Here is a 19320-nt window from a genome sequence, read left to right on the forward strand (position 1 = left end):
AGCTTTTTCTTACTAAAAAGCTAACTGCGCTGCATTTTATTTCTTTCCAATTAACAACATAATGCTGGACTAGGAGCTTTGTCAGGAAAACTACATTAAAAACGTATAGTTAGTGAAGGCATAGACTTATCTTAGAAATATATATATATATATAGAGATAATACCTAAAAGTAGTGTTTTTCTTTGTGCAGTTTGAACTAAGTCTCCTATTCGCTACGTTCATTAAAATTTTTTATAGGAAACCATGGAAACATCTTGAAATTTTATATTTAACAACGACTACGAAACTTTTGTGAATCGGTTGTATCACAATCAAATAAAACAAAAGTTTGGTAATTTTTTCTGAGATTTGGTCTTTTTTTCGATGAATTTTGTCCCAAATGAAAACATGGTGTGGGAACCGTGTTTCAGACTATTCCACAAAGGGTTGGTTGGTTGCTGTGCTGCCTTAAGGAATATACCTAGCCTAAGTAGCGCTCTAGGCTCCATTTCGATGCACTTTCTCCTGGAACCAATTAGTTGTTAGTCTGCTGTTCCCTGTTATTATTTACTCAAACCATTTGGCTAAATCAATACGCTCATTGATGCCCTTTATGAAGCCTTTTGATAGCGCCCATAAAGTACGGAACGCAATATTCGGCATGACTAGACAGTCGCAGAGGAAATATGTAACTGCTATTCTACATCTCATATTTCTGTCGTTGAAGGGGATACCCATTCTTTCCGCATGAAGGCCAAGCGGCCAGTGTCCTGTAATTGTGGCCGTGACCCTTGATATGTGACCTGGAATCTTTGTGCAAAAATATCGTTCTTCACTTTTTGAGTGATTCTTATAGAAATTAAACGCTCTTTCCAATGGAACAGACCGCTATTTCTATATTTCTTAGTTTTTTCACAAATCGCATTTAAAGCCAAATCGGACCACAAATACGATTTTTTGAAATATTTCGAAGCATGCGCCACCTATCGGAGTTTTTTCTTATTATTGCATTGTCATCGGGTTCTGAACTATATTTAAAGTTTCAAGTTTGTAGCTTATCGGAAAAATAATTAAATTTTAGTTACAAAATTCGTTTCACAACGGCCAGCCATTACAGAGTCAAGCTAAACAAAAACTTCAAACGTGTTTTTCTCGAAAACTTGTTTTCGCACAATAGGGTCGTTTCATGATTCCAGGTCACATATTTATTTCTTAAACCTATAAAGTAAATTCTCGCTTATTTTGTGATCGTAGTTTGACAGGTGTCCGTAAAATATCAATTTCCAAACTGCGGTTTTCTTAAGATTAGTAAGAATGACTCTCTTTATTGATGTAAGTGATCGATGCACACCGGCTGCATCTGTGGTGCCTTAGGATTGCCGGCAAAATTCCTGAAACCGGTACCCAAGTGAATGTGATGATCGCAAAGTATGCCCCTTCACGAAGCGCCCTATTAAAGTTGTCAGCGGCCTCAGAGGTGTTTCTAATGCTTCGAGCGTCGCTTGACTGTCAGTGTATATACACATTAGACTGGGTTGATTTATTAACTTACATCGCGCCATCGATTTTTCGATAGGGCTCAGGAAAAAAAGTTCTACTACGCATACCCAAAAAAATATTAATAAAAATTTTCGAGCGTTTCGACGTTTATCTGTTCGGAAAAAACATCTGCACTGACGCCGCAGTCCATTTTGAAACTATCAGTGTAGAGGGAGGTGACAACCTCTTTGCAAACTATGACATTTTACTTATATGTTCTTGACTTGTTTTGACTTTGACTTATATGTATGTTGTTGTTTCCCCTTAAAATTCCTGTCAAAGTTCAGTGTAAGCAAATAAATCCACATCGTGAAGCCTTCTCAGGACACCACTGTGCCCAAACTGCTTTTCGTTCCAGCATCTAGACTCCATAAACCCTATTGCTGAGCCAATAGTTGTAAATATGTGGAGATCCAATTGCACATGGTTAAGGATACTTTCCCCGCGTCAGTTAGACACGACCTAAGTGCTAATGTTGCCCTTGCGTAAGCTGCCCGATGTATATTGCTCCTTTTCCTCTTCCTCTTCCTTTCCCTCTTCCTCTTATTATTCGTCCTCCTCTCCTCCCCTTCTCTCATCTCTGTCCCTGTCCATCTTCCTCTATCTCTCGCCCTCCCCCTTTCCCTACCACTCTTTTCCCTATCCAACACTTTCTGCCCGGTCAGTTATTGAATAAAGGTGTAAATCCGGTTCAAGACTAGCTTCATTGAAGGACCTGGTTATTTTCACTCTGCTTATTTACGCGCATTTCTTCACGTGCAGGTCATGCGTAAATGCAGAAAACAATTTTTCATACGCGAACATGAGAGCTCAGTTTGAAAAAAGTACAAACAACTAATTGGCAAAAATCCGCATGACACAAATTCCACAAAAAACTTATTCGTATGCAATGTTGAACAATAAAAAAAACAATGGTAGAAGAAAAAAAAAAACAATTTATATGCAATGAAATTTTTAACAACAGTGTTCCCCGTGTTTTGGGGCCACATTTTTGTTGCTAAATGTAGGCATATAAGTATGTACATAAGTACAAGATAGATAGGCTTTGTGGTTAGCCACACCAACTTCGTCAATGGAGTAGCAAAAACAAATATCAACAGTGGCAACAAAGCAAGCAATTCTGCCAAAAAAACAACAACTTTACTATTATCTTTTGGCAGCTAGGCCAATGTTGCCCTCACATTTACTCCGCTGACAGCAATGACATAGAAATCAGTGGTGTAACAAGGAAGGATTTTAGGGGTTTGAAAGTCACTTATATTTTAACAGTTACTTTGCACCTACAGTGGTTTTCAACTGCATTGAATACATCATTTAAAGTGAATAAAAATTTGGCGAGAGCACCTCAGAGCGAATTAAGGATTTTGCACTAGGCGTGAGATCGTTAGTTGGCTTAAGATTTTAAAGGTCAATCTCTTTGTCCAGTGAACCGAATTTAATCCAGCGGCTAAATGTTTTAGTTACGAAAGCTTACTTCTGAGGGCCCTGCAGGTGAATGCTTCCTACTGGCAAAAACCTGCTTTTTGAAATATCTCATTTTACACAACAGCAGAAAGATCTAAAAGGATATCATCTAAATTGTTTGTATTGACAGTACTGAATCCATTTTTGCTTATGAACATGAATTGGGTCTCAACTGGGAAGCGTCAGCTATCCACAGCTCAGATAAAAATATTTTTAGGCTTGGTTTGGCTGAGCTAGAAAAAAAACAGGCTGGAGGGATGGCTTAATGCTCCCCTGTGTGTGAACGTGGGAGGCTAGAATGAGCAGAGCATTCTTGAGCCTGTCTTAAGGATAGCTTTTGTCCTCCCAACATGAAGTGACAAATTGTTTTGAAATACTTATTGCTTAATTTGTGCCTGGCGTGGTGTTATTTAAAAACCAAATTACTAGGAATTAAAAAAATAATTGGAATGCGCGATAACCTCCCAAGAGATTTAGGCTGAGCTTCTTTTCCAATTTGCGTCATGCTCCCTTTAATTTTTCGTACAAATTGGGGTGACTGGATCTACTTGTTTTATGCCGTTCGAGCATCTGCAAGGCAGATGGGTTTTCACTGAGAGCTTTTCGTGGCAGAAATACACTCGGAGTGCTTACCAAACACTGTCGTGGCGCGACCCCGCTTAGAAAAAAATTCCTCTAATTGAAAAACCTTGGTTATAAAGTTGCTTTGCCCAGGGCGTGAACACAGAATCTTCGGTATGGTAGGGGAGCACGCTACCATCACACCATGGTGGCAGCCTATTAAGGTATGGGATTAAGTGCCTAATTATCTTTCATTCACGCTATCTGAGGTCATATTTAAAAAAACTCGAGTTAAGATAAAGATGATATCTTGGCTTAGTAACAGAAATCCGTTAGAGGCTCCCCAGTATTATTAATTGATAATTAATCGTCACCATTACCTTAACACGAGTTAGGTTTTTTTTAACAAATTGGCACAGAAATAATAAGTAATAGTTGTCAAAGAAGCTTAGGTCTAATGTTGCCCACTGAAGTGAGTGAGTACTCTTATAAGTATTATATGAGTTTGTCGGGGTAGACCGCCATTATAGAATAGATGGACTTGGTTCTGCTAACAAGCAGGAATTGGACTAGGCCTGAGCTAGTACGAGCAAACCTGAATAAGGCAAATATCTAGAAATAATTTTAAAAAGCAAAAAAGCAATTTGTCGTGGAAGCTCATTTGAGGTGGTTATTTGTGGAAACAAAAACAAAAAACAAAACAACTACATAAGAACAATGAATTAAAAATATCAAAAAGGGCTAAGAATAAGTTATACGGTGCCTACTCTTTAAGCTGCCAGATCTTACTTACTTACTTAATTGGCGCTTAACCGTCTAAACGGTTATGGCCATCCAACAAGGCGCGCCAGCCGCTCCTTCGCTCCGCCAACCGGCGTCAATTGGTCACACCAAGGGAGTTTAAATCGTTTTCCACCTGGTCCTTCCAACGGAGTGGGGGCCGCACTCTACCTCTGCTTCCATAGGCGGGTTCCGGTAGAAAAACAAGATTGATTCTTCGCTGTATTTCAGTGCTGATGTTGTTGCTAGTGTTGATGCTGGTTCCCAAATAAACGAAGTCTTTTACTATTTCGAAATTATGGCTGCCAACAGTAGCGTGGTTGCCAAGGCGCGTATGCGCTGACTCTTTGCTCGATGACAGCAGGTACTTCGTTTTGTCCTTATTCACCATCAAACACATCTTTACCGCTTCCTTTTCCAGTTTGGAGTAAGCAGGACTAACATCGCGGCTATTTAGGCCGATGATATCAATGTCATCAGCATATGCCAGTAATTGCACGCTTTTATAGTATATTGTTCCAGTGCGGCTAAGTTCTGCAGCTAGTATAATTTTCTCCAGCATTAAATTAAAGAAATCGTACGATAGGGGGTCACCCTGTCTGAAATCTCGTTTAGTTTCGAACGGCTCGGAGAGGTCCTTCCCAATTCTGACTGAGCTGATGGTGTTGCTCAACGTCATTTTGCATATCCGTATAAGTTTTGCTGGGAAACCAAATTCAGACATAGCGGCATATAAGCAGCTCCTTTAAGTGCTGTCGAAGGCCGTTTTAAAGTCGATGAAGAGGTGATGTGTGTCGATTCTCTTTTCACGGGTTTTTTTCCAAGATTTGGCGCATTGTGAAAATCTGGTCGATGGTAGATTTACCAGGTCTGAAGCCGCACTGATAAGGTCCAATCAGCCGGTTCACGGTGGGCTTCAATCTTTCGCAAAATACACTTGAAAGGACCTTATATGCGATATTAAGAAGGCTGATTCCACGGTAGTTGATGCATTTTGCAGTATCCCCCCTCTTGTTGACTGGGCAAAGAACACTTAGATTCCAACCGTCGGGCATGCACTCGTCAGCCCGTATTTTGCTAAGAAGCTGCTGCATGCGCCTTACCAACTCCTCGCCGCCGTACTTGAATAGCTCCGCGGGCAATCCATCAGCGCCCACGGCCTTGTTGTTTTTCAATCTGGTTATTGATATTCTAACTTCGCCATAATCGGGCTGGGGGGGGGGGGGGGGGGGGGGTTGGCATATATTCCATCATCATCGATTGCGGGATCGGGTTCTCCATCTCTGCGCGGTGAATTTCTGCCTCCATTTAGGAGAGCTGAGATGTATTCCCTCCATAATCTAAGCACTCTCTGGACATCAGTTACAAGGTCGCAGTTTTCGTTCATACAGGAGTTTGCCCCGGTCTTAAAACCTTCCGTCTGTCGCCGTATTTTTTGGTAAAATTTTCAGGCGTTATTCCTGGTGGCTAGCAGCTAAATCTCCTCGCACTCACGCCTTTTTGCTTCTGCTTTTTTCTTCCGGAAAAGGCGTCTCGCTTCCCTTTTCAACTCACGATAGTGTTCACACACTCCTCTTGTTGCGCTCGCTTTTAACGTAGCCCTGTAGGCAGCGTCTTTTCTTTCGGTTGCAATACGGCATTCTTCGTCGTAACAGTTATTTTTTCGTGGCCGCCGGTAACCAATTTTTTCCTCGGCGGCAGTACGAAGTGCTTTGGAGATATGCTCCCACTGCTCCTGTATTCTTTCAGGATGAGTTGTGCTCGCAGAGATCAGGTGTGAGAGTCGAGTTGCGAAATCATTGCCAGTCTGTTGTGATTGAATCTTTTCGACGTCTTGCTTTCCTTGTGTTTTTTGTTCCTTGGTTTAAGCCGCGTTGAGGCGGGTGCGTATTTTGGCTGCAACGAGATAATGGTCCGAGTCGATGTTAGGTCCTCGGATCGTGCGCACATCTAAAACACTGGAGGCATGCCGTCCTTCTATCACAACGTGATCGATCTGATTGCGAGTATTTCGATCAGGAGACAGCCATGTTGCTTGATGTATCTTTTTATTCATGAACCTCTTGCTGGATATGACCATGTTTCGAGCACCGGCAAAGTCAATCAGCCTCAGTCCGTTAGGAGAAGTTTCATTGTGTAGGCTGAACTTTCCGACTGTAGGGTCAAAAACAGCTTCTTCACTGAACCAAAAATCGTACGCTATATTAATAAAAATGATTTATTGATTGATTGTACATGGTCACAATTAACATTTTATTGTCTGTATTAAATATTTATTAAATATCTATAAATGTATTTATTATTTTTAATAAACGATTATTAAAAACGTTTATTAAAAATTTCTGTGACTTATTCTTAAACTGTCTGTCGGTTGAAATACGTTTAAATAAACTATTTATTGTCAGAATTAAATATTTATTGAATACAATTAATATATTTATTGTTATAATAAATAGCGTAAGTATAAGTAAGTGTTCCAATAAATCTTTAATTGTGAATATAAATAGTTTAATTGTGACAATAAATAGTTTATTGAATGTAATTCATTTCCTTATTAAATCAAATTAACACGCGGTAATGATGAACAATAAGAATAATTCTTCAGTGATAAGCGAACGAAGCAGCAGTAATCAAAAAAAGTGAAATTAAAGTGACAAATTAAATGACTTTTATGGAAATCATTCAGTATTAAATACAGTTAATAATTTTTTTTCGTAGGATTTTTATCGAACTGGTAAACGCGGAAGAATTTATAATAAGCACGCAAATGTTAAAGCTAACTCAAAGCAGCTGTATATGACTACCACAATTCCTGCAGAGAGTAGTAAAGGTGATGGTCGCTGCAAAATGCTAGGTAAATTATAAACTATCATTAATGGTATTTGGTTTCTGTAATACCTACTGAAACTGATATGTATAATTTTTTAGAACCTGAAGAAAATGCAGAAATTGTAATAAACACAATAAAGCACGACACTCTATCTGCCGAAGAATTTGAGAGATATTGGAGGCATGCAGCAAACACAGGCTGTGGAATATTAAAACTGCAGCAACAAAGAAGGAGGTGTTTGAAAGTTGGCCGTAATACAAATAGCCATCCGTATATAGACTGGTTAGTATTTTTATTATATTATTTCCTTGTCATTGAATGAATACTTTTCTAATAATTTATTTGATTTTATATTATAGATTGAGATAGACTTTACAGTCCTTTTTTCGGCAGCGTCTTCGATTTTAAATACTTGGGACCAACAAAAGTTGTATGCCGTATTGATGTCAGAGGGCCATTTAAATAACAAGACTATCAAACATATGCTGAGCGACATCGAAAACTTGAATAAAAGTAAAAAATATGAAATAAACAAAAAAAAAAAAATCTGCATCTTATTAATTTTTTTTATTTTCTCTTTTATTTTCAGCTAGCCAAGAGGCCTGCCTACTCTGGGCGCTGCACGGTTGCCTTGTGGCGTGGCAAAAAATTATTAGAAGAGGAGTAGACGGCAAAAAACAAGTAACTCGATTTACAATAAAATATTCGCAAAATGCGTTTGTTATGATACGTCCATCAATCGAGGCTCTGGAAGAGTCCATCAGAGTTCTAACTGAAGAAAAAACCCCTATTCAGCCCTTCCTTATCATTATCGGGAAGGATGTAAAGAATGTGAATGAGATATTTTTTGTCTATTTCGACGGGATAAAATTTCCTTTTAAAAGTGTAGTAAGAGCTACTGACATATGTTTTAAAATATTTCATGTTTTTAATTTGGAATACCCAAAATCATGCGGAACATTTTGAAACTTCGTAGAAATGTGTTATTTTGAAATGCCTGTAAAGTAAAATTTTCCGAAAGTAAACATTTTATGTAATGCAATTAAAATTAACAAATAATGTAATAATAATAAATACAAATACAAATAATTACATAGTCGAAAACGCAGTCTTTTTATTTATATGCTACAAGAAATATGAATAATAATTAATAAAATATTTATTGAATTTAATAAAATATTAATAGGCGTAGCGAACTTTTTATTAAAAATGTATTAAATTTAATAAAAAAGTTAATTAAATTCAATGGCATATTAATAGGTGTAGCGAACTTTTTATTGTATCTGTGTGAAAAATTAATTAATTAATTTATTAAAATTAATAAACTGTACGTCCTGCCAATAAATACGTAATAGAATTCAAAAAATAAATTTAATAAATAATTTTATTAAATTTAATCATCGATGTGTATTGTGACAATTAAATAATTTATTACCTCATTTTTAATAAAATTTTAATGGTGACAATGTACTTTTTATTGATATTACGTACCTTTTTGGTTCAGTGTTTTCCCACCCTGGCGTTAAAGTCGCCAAGCACGACTTTTATATCATGACGGGGGCAGCGCTCGTATGTGCGTTCTAATTGTTCATAAAAAGTGTCTTTCACCTCATCGTCCCTCTCCTTTGTGGGCGCTTGGGCGCAGATGAATGACATATTAAAAAAAAATTTGCTTTTATTCGGATAGCGGCGAGACGCAGGCGAGACCACAGGCGTGAACGCCAGCACTTTGAAAAATGATAATAAAGAACAGAATCTGCAAGACACATGTGAGGCTAATAACCGCAAAGTAAACAGATAAACCCACACATATCAGTCCAAATATGTTTATACTTAAGGATAGATATAGAAGTATAAAAATTTACCGCCGCTCAGCATGATCAAACACATTAATAATTACTCACTCACTTCTTTAAAAGCCTGACCCAGTTGCCATTTGGCCGTCAGCTGCTCGCTGCTGGGAAATGGGGGACCAAATGGTGAATGTTGCTGATTCACAAGTTGAATGACATAAATTCAACGGTAAATTTTATGCGCAATACGTCAAAGGTGGCTGGCTGACTGTTGTTGTTGATGAGAAATTCACGTAGGGGAAGCCAGTGTGCTCTTGAGGAGTAAGAGTAAGCCGTAGCTACGGAAACTATGACAATACGTGTTGAAAGCTATGAAAGTGGATAAAATAGATGTAATGAGAATTGTCGTGCAAGTACAAGTAAAAACAGAAAAAAATATTCGAAAGTTTGTATAACACCATACATATATGTAAGAATATACATATCTGTATGTTTTTTGCATTTTGTTTTTCATAATTCTTAAATACAGTCTTCATTTTTGGAGTTGGCTGATGCAATTGTCTCAACTGTCATTGTGGCATAGATATTAATTGAGAAAATTCAAGAGCCTACTTAACTTTGACCCAGTAATTATAGGTAAATAAATTGTCAACTTCGGAATTTGAGATGAGAGCTTATTATAGTGCCAAGGTTTAAAAAAAAGCTCACTAAAAAATTCATAATATCTGAATAATCGGCTGTATAAGATATATATTACATAGAGAGCAAACAATATTTCCCAAATATATAAAATAATGAACCTATAGCATATATACTATACTAGAATACCCAGCAGACTTTGTGCTGTCTGAATATTGTTTTGTAACGTTTCAAAAGTGAGCCCCGCTTCCCTCTTCACTACTATCCCATTGTCATCTATTTTATCGTACATTTTTCTTGTTTTCCTTGTCCATTCCTTATTTAATTTACCTTCCTCTCACTTCAGAACTCATTCCCACTGCAACTAGTACTCCCACTCTTTCCACTCCCACTTCTACTCCCATTCCTCTTCACACACCCAGTCCCACTCTCTCTAATACTTACATTCCACTCCTAGTCCAACTTCCACAACTAAAAAATGTGTATCTTCTTGCCTTTTCCCTCCTCTCCATGCTTGATATCTCTTACTTCTACTTTTATTCCCCTTCCACTTTACCGATTTTCCTCTCTCCTACTCGCACTTAATTCTGTTTTCTCCACCGCCATCCATTTTTCTGCGTCTCCTTCCCTTATCTAAGTTTCTCTCCTTCCCATCTTTCTCTCACGGTTTTTCCATTTCCTACTCTCACTCTCATTCATCTCCCTTCCCTTTGTCAATTTATCTCTCTCATCCTTCCCTTTCTCTCCGTCTCCGATTCCCACTCCTATATCTTATTTTACTGTTTTTATTTTTCAGCCTAGGACTTTTTGTATAACACTCCCTTTACCTCCCTGTCTTCTTCGGAGCCAGCATCCATTGTTAAAGCTTTTGTTTCCACATCCCTTTGACACCCATATTGCGAAAACGTATCGGTCTATATCTCACAAAAGAGTTCACTAAAGGCCACTTACAAGTCACCTCGATATTGAGTTATAAAGTCAGCAACATATTTTGTATTCGCTTTTATATATAAGATTAACCTACCCAAGAGGCTGCCTAAATAATAAATATCAATCAAATCGAACCCCTATTGCCCAGTATCTGGAAAGAAGTGTTGTCAGATACCAAGCTTGTCGCGAGGAACCCCTGTGACCAACTGCAAGAAAATCGCACAATCAATTACATTTTTTCGAAAAGGTTGGTCCTTGGTACACTTTAAGGAAACAAGTTGTTTTTAATAAGCCAAATAAGTATCCTCGTACTAAATTTCAAGCAAATTGCATCATAAATACGAAGTGGTCTCAAATATCAAGCTTGTAGAGGAGAACCCCTGTACCCAACTTCAAGAAAATCGCATCATAGATTAGATTTTTTCTAATAGGTCGGCCCTTGGTCTACTTCCCGGATTTAAATTGTAAAAAGTTAGCTTAGCCAAAGAATTTGAAACTGGTTCAAATAGGCAAACGAGCAGCCGGAAATGGGCAAATGAACTCAGCTCAATAATTTTTGTACACTTATTGGTGTGTCTATGTAGTCTTCATTAAGGACATACAATTTTCGAGATTCGGACCAATCTTTATAGACCATTTCCATATGATGAATCGTATAATTATCTGCGCAATCCCAACTTTTAGAAAAGATCTATAATTTTTCTGTTGCAAAATTACTGTTGTAAATTGTTATATTTAAGCTCCATTCATTGCTTGTATTGTAAATAATTTTATCAGCGTGTTGTTAAAATTTACAAGATGTCTCAAAACAATTTCAGAACTGTTCGCATTTCATTCTTGTGTTTAGTTAGACGGTATTTATATAGGATAAGTTTTGTTGCTAGAACTTGTTACTTCCGGAAGCGCGTAAGGAGGGAAGCGGATGGGCACCGAGTTGCTTGTGCTCAGACTCTTCCTTTGTGATGTAATTTTTCTCTTTTCAAATTCCCTTTCTTCGAATAATTTCATAAAATATGCGTTTTCATTGAGCTTTATTCAGGGTTCGAAATTTCTATTTATTCCCAACATTGTTTCTACTGCTAAGATTTACAAGACAGTAGGAAAGCGAAAATGAAATAATTCAGACTTAACTTTCGACTTCCTGCCTGGGGTAAGAAATCAAGTTTCAACAGTAATTACCAATAAGATATTGAGTAAAGGCTTGAATGACGTGGGCAAAATTAGAGACTAGGTTGGGCTATGTTGTCGGGACGGCCATGGGACTTTCCACGATTGCATTTGATGGTATTTAGGTATGCTGCGAATGAACTCAGTATTTTCCGTCCATATATATATTTCCTTCCTACTAAATTATTCCGCCTATAACCGTTGCTATCGTTTTTCACTTGGTCAGTCCAAAAAATCTTACTTACTTCCTATTGAACCGATTACATTCTCTTTTGCGTAAACCTGAAATATCATTTTCCTTTACCTCCGACAAATATATGTCGACTAGGGAAAAGACAAATAAACTTGTTTCTTTTTCATCTTTGCACCTTCAGAAGAGGCCACTTGTAACTAAACGTTATCATTAACATTTAGAAAATGCCTATTTATAATTCCCGTAAGTATAGCTGCTTTGCGGGTTTGACGAGTACAAAGTGACTCACAATAGCGCGGGCTTTCGGTTTCGGTACCACAGCTCGTCAATTAACTTATGAAATTTGATTTCAAGTTATTGATAAATATTTAAAATACATTGGAGAACTCTCTTCCAACATTAAACATTTCGTTGGGCTTAGATATTGGAAAAGCTTTCCATGCTTACTATCCCTGATTTCGAAGAGGATATCGTATACCGTATTTAAAAACCACCCACTGCTTTTTACCTGCATGACTGCAATTTGCTGCCATTTATAATAACTCTTGTCAACCAATGCCGAGAGCTTCGTCCTGCTGGTATAACTGCTAACCTTGCGACATTTTGATTCAAAAAACGACATCTATGCAATCACACCCTCTTCGATATTGCCGTTGCTGAACACAGATCACGAAGTGGTTGGATACTTTATTTCAACCTGGCCTTGAGACTTGACAATCAATGGGGTTGGTCCATTGCAACTTAGTTAACCTATTAGTACATTCATCGATTTTCCTCACGGAATTAGTATAAGGTAATCGCACAGGTTTTTCCGCCAAATTTCGAGCCCATATTTAAGATTAAAAACTGAACTATTTGAAAATACAAAGTAGAAGCACAGCAAAACAAAATTATTTGTTAAGGGCTTCATTATGTATTGCGAACGATAGCTCAGACGTACGATTCGCCTCTAAACGATTTCATCATTTTCTTTCGGCCTTTACGTTTCTTACTTTATGTCACCAAGGAGGCGAAAAATATTGTCAAATGATACGTTTCCATCGTTTAACATAGTGCAAATACACTAACGATTCGCCTCTGAGGTGAAACGAACGTTGATTTCGTAATAGAGAATGAGACCCTAAATTTTGGTGCGCTTAAGCTGTTCCTGAACATATATATATTTCTTCTGTATGAGTGTTTGTGACTGAACTTTTTCTATGCGTTAGTTTCATAAGGTTTTCTTTTAGCTCCATATGTGGGTCCATTTCTGAGGTATAGACCAAAATGTGGATCCAGGTGATTGCAGAATATGTATGTTTTGCACAAGATGGGTATAACAAAGGATGTGTTGAAGAGAGCTTGAACATGGGGTGGTGGTTAAGAAGAAAGTGAAAGGGAGAGAAAGGGAATGGTGAATGGAGCCTACGGAAGGGAAGGAGATGACAAAAAGAAGAGTGAGTTTCAAGGAGAGGAATCAGGTAGGAGTAGAAAGGAGAAAAATCGAGAAGGTGAAAGGAAGAAGATACGGAGGAGAAACAGGGATCAAACACAAAGATGAGGGAGAGGCAAGAAGTTGCAACTTTTACTGAGAAGGGAGAGGAGGGGGTAGGAATATTATCAGGCAGATGAATGCAATTTCAAAAAATTTATATGCGTTAGTTTCATAAAGTTTCGTAGTGGTTTAAAAAATAAAGACATTGAAACCGACCTGTCCGGTATTCCATATTTGGCATGCCGAAATTGAGGAAAGCATTAGTGAGAGAAGGAGTGGGAGTAGGAATAGGAGTGAAGCTGAGAGTGGAAGTGGGAGTTGGGGTAAGAGTTTGGGTGCGAGTAGGAGTGGGTTTGAAGCAGGAAGAACAATGTATGGACAAAAATAAGTAGGGAGAACGGAAGATAAAGTACAAGCGAAAAGGATATCTCCATCTTTACAACCAAAACTTTATTTATAGATATGGATTCCAAATAAGAGCGAAAAAGGGGCTCGTACATAAAAACAGCAATTAGAAATAATATATATGATGTGTAAAGGTAATATAGGAAATAAATTTCAAAGAGTGTTTGATAAGAATTAATTGATTTATAAATCGTGCATTTTCGTTTACAAGTTGTTAAACCATATTTTTGTTTTGATTGTCTAAGTGAAAAACCTAACTAACCTAAAATAAAATTGCTTATAAGTACTTACATTTTACTTTAATAACAAAAAATTTTGCTCGAATTTGCTAATTTTCACAAAATTTTACTCTTTCACCTAAGTTCAAGCTTCCACACGAATATATAGTGAAGACAGTTATTTCTTTACGTAGTAGGGGCTCGGTCCACCTTTACAAACTTATGTAAAGCCTATGTTTTAAACTCCGGCAAAATGCAGAGGTTGTGAAAATTTGAGAAAGATCGTCTAATGGTACGGAATGCCTATGAACATCACACATACCATAAGAATTTATATTGACAAATGCGCTATGCCCCATAAGGGATCGCGCTGGCTTTGGGTAGAGTTATCGGTGGAAGTGATATGATATCTTTTGAAATCTGTAACATTTGGTTATTGTTTTTTGAGTTGTCAATAGGCAAAAAAATGTGAAGAACAAATTAAAACAAAATTAGAAAAAAAAGTTCCAAAATAACCATTTGTATGTAAACACTGTCTCACGAAACTTTTAGTCTCTATACAACTTTTTCGGTCCCCACATTTTGAAATTCCTTCTTTCACACTTCCACTCATATAAATTTAGTATAAGAGCTTACTTATCAATAATACGGTTAATTTTTCTTTTTAAATTACTCTTTCTTCTCTCCTCTTCGTCAACCACATCTTACAAATCACGCTTGTAATTAAGGAAAGCTTTAAAATAAGTCTAAGCATAAAATAAAATCAGAGAAATAGCATTATACGGTTAAATAGAACAAAGAATGTAATCATAAGTAGTAATCAACATTCAGCAATCAGTGAGAAGCGTCTAACGCTAAATTAAAACAGCATTAAGTCAAACGCACCTATTGACCGCCCATTTGGTTTCATCAAACCGTTAAGTGCGCTAGATAGAGTAAAACTCGTGTCCACCACTCGTCATGCTTAGTACACATACCAACATCGAACATATGCATACATTTTTCGAACTGTCAATGTATGGATCAATTTGTATTGAATATTTACTTCGGTGACTGTTAACATAGATATTTATATATGCCTGTTGAAGTATAAGACGTGTCTATGTTATTTCTTCAGACAACGAGTTCGTGTCCAAAGTCTTTCGTTCATTTCCATTTGAGTAGGAAATCAAGAATATTTTGATCGATTCTTAATTTCTTGCTCTTAAACGTAATAAAAATATTTAATTTGCGTTATTTCAAATACATAAGTTGCAGCATATAATTAGCTAAACATTATTTATGTATATAATTTAATAAGCTGACCCATAAAACAATTTTTTTTATCGACAAAAATGCTTAGTTAAGCGCTGAAGGTGATTTTCTGTAATAGTTGCGAGCAAAAATAGACTACGGTTATTTTCGAAAGAGTCAACCCAAACTAGGTCCCTTGTGCAAATTACTTCGAAACTGATTGATGCAAAATGAGAAATATATATTCGTTATCTTCTCGCACAAAATTTTATATTTTTTGAGAAAATTGATGTATATATATTAGGGCGGGTCGATTTAAAAATCGCTCATTGCTCTATGAAAATCGTATTCCAGGGATCAAAATAAGAAAGTTTGCCGAAGGAGCTCTACCTCTAAAACGAATTCTGATGCCCCCCAATTTGGGTCGAACTTTTGGGTAGGGGCAAATTTTGAAAAATCCCACTTTGACCCATTTAGAGTGCTCCAATCGAGTCCAAATGTATGACCGACCCCCACTAACTTTGGAGGCCCGACCCACCGATGACAGTGGCACACCACCTGGAACCCCCCTGGGGGTTCACCATACAAACATTTATGGCCCCTACCCAAAAGTTCGACCCAAATTGGGGGGGGGGGGGGACATCAGGATTCGTTTTAGAGGTATGGTTCCTTCGGTAAAGTTTCTTATTTTGATCCCTAGAATATGATTTTTACAGAGCAATGGGCGATTTTTTTGCCTCCCCACAAATCGACCCGCCCTAATGTATATATATGTATATCAAATTTGCTAATAAAGGAAAAAAAAGTTAGCGAGGGACTGTGATGGTCTTTCCCAAGAAAAAATTTCGGAGCATAAGGTAATCGTGGTGTTCGACGTTTAAACATTTAGGTGTCCGTCTGAAAACTAATGTTTTTAAATTAAATAAATAGAGCTCGCCCAGTGATTGAAGTTAAACCACAACAAATTTTAAAGATAATGGTCGTCTTCGAGGTTGGTATCAGACCTTTTCAGAATGTTGTCTGGAGTCTTAGGAAATCATTTAAGGATCATGTTTGATGTGCTATCGTTATCTGTTTGATCACAAAATGATGAGCTGTCTATAGTTTTCCTATCGATAACAAACCGGTAAACTTGGATAAAAAAGGTCGATAATATACCGATTATACTTCGACAACAAACCGATAACTCGTCAATATCAATTCTTTAACACACCTATAGCAAATTGAAAACTTTAAGAGGAAAAATAATAACTTTTGATCATCAAATCGATAACAAACCGCTGGCCCATCAATTAAAAACCGATTACTCATTGATTACGTTTCCTAGCGATAACAAATGTATAATACTTTTACAAGATAAAACGATGATAACAAACCGATAACACGTTCATATCAACAAGATAATTCATCGATAATGTTTGTTATCGATAACGAACTGTTAACATTTCGATTGGAAATTTAAGATGAGTGTTGCGGATATGGGAAGTCCTTTCACGGATATGTATCCAGTACGGCCCGCTACTACAATTTCGAGTATTAGATTGCTTGCTGCATAAACCACTGCAACTTTCAGGTCTGAAGATTTTAGGTGGCCCTTATGAAGGGCATGACTAACCGTTGGTGTATTTTAAGCTTCATAATCTGCTGGGAGCATCGTGGGGTGTGAAGGGGTCAGAAATGGGGGCTATATAAGATGCTTAAGGTGGTAATTAAGAAGCATGGGCAAAGCGAGAATAATTGTTGGGCCAAATAAAGTTTATTCCGGAACTACGTGGGGTCTTTTGTAATAGTTTTAGTTGGCATTATTTGTTAAGCAGTCTTACATATACTCGGAGAGTACCATCCCTGTATTGCAATCGTATTTTACTTACTACGAGTGGGAACCCAAACAAGTGCCATAATTGCGCAATTCTTTGCTGACTGTAGTGTTCCCTACCATTTTTTGACTTCCTAACAAGATTTAACCGAAAAATTTAGGACAATGAGCGCTGCTTGGAAGTCTGCGTGCATATGCATATGCATACCCCTCGTCCTCTTATTGAACTTTCTATTTGAGTAACGCAGGTCCTATTGATATTAGCTACTTCCATTTCGAAGATATTAACTGAGTTTTGAAGACTGATGCCCATTTTTTCAGTCTCTATACAAACTTTGTCCGCTCTGCAGTCTCTTCTCTGGACTAAATGGTCCTTCAGTTCCTGTTCAATTCTATGGAAAGGCGAAGGTAGTACGCTGCTTTGGCTTCCCATGGAAGCCCTTTCAGCATAGTTCTGTGGCCATACTGCGTCTCGTTTCAGCATTAAGGCACCCTTAGTCTAAAGGTTAATCCTGTTTCAGTTACCAGCATGTGAATATCCAGCAACCATTCGCTGGGTTATGCTTAAAGCGTCCATGTCACTCGTCTTAAATGCTCCCTTTGCACTTGCGCAGGCTTCTCTTCGTATCTGGTTAAGTTATTGTTATTATGTCACCTGTCACCAGTAGGATACCGTGCTATAGCATCTTACGTAAGTTCAGGTTTTACGACAGAGGATGCTGGCCTCATCATTAACTTTGATTTAAGTGATCGGTTTCTGTAGAGTGTTAGTTTACACGAGTTGTTTTTAACGTTTATTTCCAGTAAAATTTGAATCATATCTCAACGCCGAGGCATTGCCCCCTTGCGAAAGCGTCAGCTTCGTGCAATTGGGTGAGATCAAAGTATACTTCGCGCCCATTTTAGGATTGCTTCTAAGATCACCCTGGCACTTTTTACATATATTTTCGCGGTCATTTCGGGAAATTTTAATAACCATTTCGAAGAGCGAAAAGCTCTCAAATTGAAATAAAATTACTATAAAAATGGCACATAGAGCTTACGCCGGGTTTTCTCTAGACCAAATTTGACAAAAGATTGCGGACATTTGTTCCAACATACATAAAGCTAAAACAAGTAATCCTGAAAAGAGGTCAAGCTAAAACCTCACTCAATGGCACCGAGCAATATTCAAAAATATAGCCAAAGTGATGCCAAATTATTTAAGTCATACCGAATTGGTCCCGAAGTGATACCGAAATTGCGTCGAAGTGATTCCCAAAAAAGGTTGAATGCATCGCACCTTCTAACCAATTTGATCTCGAAGACAAGCTTTGCATGATCCAAAATAGCTCCTTCATTACTTTAGGACCAATTTTCATAAAGTTTGCTATAATCTAGATTTCGGGCAATACCAGAACAGATTTATAGCAAGAGACCTATAGAGCGTGATCTCAGTCAAAAGTAGCATAAATTGGCATAATTGCTCCTCTGTCGACTATATCTTTGTTTTACCTTTAGTTTCACAATAAGAGTGAAAGGAATTAAGAGATGAGGGTCAATTTAGAAAACTAGGCAACTTACAATCAGACTTAAAAAGCAGTACTGCTTAATTAAAAGCTTTATTTTCGCTAATCAAAATTGCCAGAAATTAACATCATTTAAACATCTTTAATGACAAAAATTACATTAAACACAGATATACACACATATGCGTGTGTGTATGTATGAACTTCAAAAACAATACGATTTAGCTCCATTAGTCAAATGCCCAAAAAAGTCTTACCGCATACTACAAAAAGTAACACATTTAATCATTTATGAATTTTCATGAAATTTCACAGCAAGTGTTGAATTGAAAGTGCTTGTCAGATACAAACATTCATAAAATATTTAAGACGAACTTTGTGCGATTTCAGGTTGGAGTCGTGAAAGTGGCACTTCAAGTACATAATCACACACTAACATACATATAAATACCTGTTCGATGACAGTTGGATGCTTGGTTGGCTTTATAGAGGGAATGTTAAGCTGATGTATCTGTCGTGGATAAGCAAAAGATTTAAGAAGGTGAATGGCAGAGGATGAGCATGAAAATGTTTTTGTTTTTGTACAGAAATATGTAATCATTGGTCTCTTCTCAAGCAAACGTAATCCTTGTATGTATATTACAGACTACATTGGTGGAGAAAAATGATGTAAATTCAAACTACAAATATTTATGTATGTACATATGTACGGTAAATCTATTTTGCGAAGTTGATGACAAACATTCCCCCCGTGACATTCACGTATTAACCTATGCAATTTTTGTAAGCA

General features: G+C 37.3%; 1 protein-coding gene across 6 annotated transcripts in view; it reads right to left on the bottom strand.

Moving 5' to 3' along the window:
* Positions 1 to 19320, bottom strand: part of LOC137238148 (ATP-binding cassette sub-family G member 8) — a 103187-nt gene that overhangs the window by 74089 nt on the left and 9778 nt on the right. Inside the window, exon 1 of one of the 6 annotated variants that reach the window (XM_067762807.1) lies at positions 9063 to 9273. The exons of the other annotated variants lie outside the window; for them this stretch is intronic. The gene's annotated coding sequence lies outside the window, so the exon portion shown is untranslated. Of the gene's footprint in view, positions 1 to 9062; positions 9274 to 19320 lie in introns of those variants that run through there. 6 annotated transcript variants of the gene reach the window in all.

This window comes from Eurosta solidaginis, chromosome 1 (assembly GCF_040869045.1).
Source record: "Eurosta solidaginis isolate ZX-2024a chromosome 1, ASM4086904v1, whole genome shotgun sequence".
Lineage (NCBI taxonomy): Eukaryota > Metazoa > Arthropoda > Insecta > Diptera > Tephritidae > Eurosta > Eurosta solidaginis.